Genomic DNA, 2,500 nt, shown 5'->3' with positions numbered 1-2,500 from the left:
CGCGGCTGAACGGAAATTGCATGACTTTTAAGATGATCAATTGAATCGCTGTTTCGGAAGTCGCGCCTGCTTGTGTCATGTCGGTCGGTCGGTCGGTCGGTCGGTGTGGTGATGAGGTTCCCGAGGTTTCTTGTTGCATTGCACGTGCTCTTTTCAACGGAGGAAAGTACCGATGGTGGAGAGAAATGCAGGAAAATAGTTATGTGTGATTGACGAAAAGGAAAAATAAAAAAATAAGAATTCGAGGAAAGAGGAAGAAGAAAAAGAGCGAAGAAAGGGGTCTACTAGACGTATTCCATCTTTTTTTTTCGAAACTCTCTAGCCTCATATTACTCACATTAATCTTTTTCTTGTGTGTGGCCACTTGCGTGAGTAAATGAGTCTCTGGACGTGAATGAATGAATCTGCAAAAATGTGAGATGATTTGAGGTTTAGTGAAAATATATATCCTGTAGATTTATTTGCGTTTTACAGAACATTGCATTAACCAGGCGTGTTCATGTGTATGGCTGTATGATCGTAGGTAAATGCGAAATATTGCATTTGCATTTGAGGTGTTCCCATCTACTAACATAACCATTTCTAGCAATAGTGCCTTATGCTTCTTAATGAAATTTTTATTTATTTATTTGCCATCATGGGGGAGACTATAAACAGTATATAACTAAACATATGATATTTCTATTATGCTCTTTTTCATATACTGTAAGAGTAAATTCCAGAAATAAAAGAAGAAAAGCAAGAACAGCAATAGGGATATGCATATCATAATTGCTATCTACCTCAGTGTAACATAGCTAATGTTATCTGTATCACTTTAAACTATTGATACTTATAACTTTCTTTTAGAAGAATGTTGTAGAATATAAACTATCAGAGCTATTGTTTTTTGTCATGCAGTGTACCATCATGGTAAACTGAGAGATATTTTCATTGCTTAAAACGCTAGTATAGCAGACCTAAAAGTGTTTAATTAGCTACAAGCTACTCTATGTTAGAATAGATAGTTAAATTGTTATCGTATTCCCCTACTGTCGTCACGCCCCAGGTCGGACTATGAGTGAAAGTGTGAGCCTAGAATTTTTTAACCTTTTATGGGGCCCATCTCTGTTCTTTTGAATTTTGTTCTATTTTCCTTTGGCCATAAAGGACTAAAATTGTTGAACAAACGCGTCAGCATTTGAAAATTCATTATTTTGCAAGAATGGAGGCTGGAATGAAAGTCTTAGTTCACAATTCCCTGTATTCTGAGTTATGTTCATTCAGAATTGGACCTAATCATTTCACCTCTTTTCGTCAGTTCATCAGAATATCATCTGATTCCTTAGAATTCAAGTATTCATACGTTCGAACATACCTTTGAGGTGTGCATGGTTATACGATTATAAACATTCATAGCCGTGAAAACACGTTACAATTTTTTTCGGTACAAATATTTTAGGTTTGGAAACAGGTCAACCGCGTGTAAAGCTCCCCAATTTAGCCGTAATTTCTTGCTCTGGGGTTTTGATATTTATCAAGCACGAAAGCCGGTTAATGTGAGAATATCTTTGGCGTTTCGGTATATATTCATATATTACTTTTAACCGTTACTTTCTTGTCTAACATCCGTGTAGTACGGGATATCTTTGACAAACATCTGGAATTAATTATTTCGACAAATAGAAACGATATGGGAAGCAATAGTAATGATATTGATTATGACAATGAAGAAGATGATGATAGTGATATTAACAACAGAGAGCGATACAGATTATCATAATAGATTCATATATTAGGCCCACGTACAGGAAATATTTCTGAAATGTCGACAGCTTTTAGTAAACAACGGACGTTTCGGAATGCCGACCGCCTGTATGGGGTTCATTGACTGATTCGTTCCTACGTGTTATGGGAGTTTTTCTTTTTCTTTTCTTTCTTTCTCTCTCTGTTTATTTAGCTTTTGTCATTTTACTCGACGACCAAGATGTAGCGTTGACTGTTCGGTATTTCTTTCCTTGGGATTTATCCTCTGTATGATTGAATGTATATGTGTGTGTGTGGATGCCTATATATATACATGTATATATACATATGTATACATGTATACATATTTATATATTATATATATATATAAAGATAGATAGATATACATATATATATATATATATATATATATATATATATATATATATATTTGTGTGTGTGTGTGTGTGGATGCCTATATATATATATATATATATATATATATATATATATATATATATATATATATATATATATATATATATATACATATACATATATATATATATATATATATATATATATGCATGTATACACATTTATATATTATATATAGATAGATAGATAGATATACATATATATATATATACATTTGTGTGTGTGTGTGTGCAAAGAGAGAGAGAGAGAGAGATATTGACAGATATAAATACATAGGTGAATGAACAGATCGAGAAGAAGAATCAAATATATGTCCTCATGCTAAAATAAATTAGTT

At 32.8% G+C, this 2,500-nt stretch overlaps 1 protein-coding gene across 1 annotated transcript in view; it reads left to right on the top strand.

Moving 5' to 3' along the window:
- Window positions 1-2,500, top strand: part of LOC122248463 (uncharacterized) — an 18,055-nt gene that overhangs the window by 5,712 nt on the left and 9,843 nt on the right. The window lies entirely within an intron of this gene.

Source organism: Penaeus japonicus, unplaced genomic scaffold (genome assembly GCF_977035675.1).
Source record: "Penaeus japonicus unplaced genomic scaffold, GWHDUDI00000001_assembly GWHDUDI00000016, whole genome shotgun sequence".
In the NCBI taxonomy this organism is placed as follows: Eukaryota; Metazoa; Arthropoda; class Malacostraca; order Decapoda; family Penaeidae; genus Penaeus; species Penaeus japonicus.
This window is presented reverse-complemented; position numbering and strand designations above follow the sequence as displayed.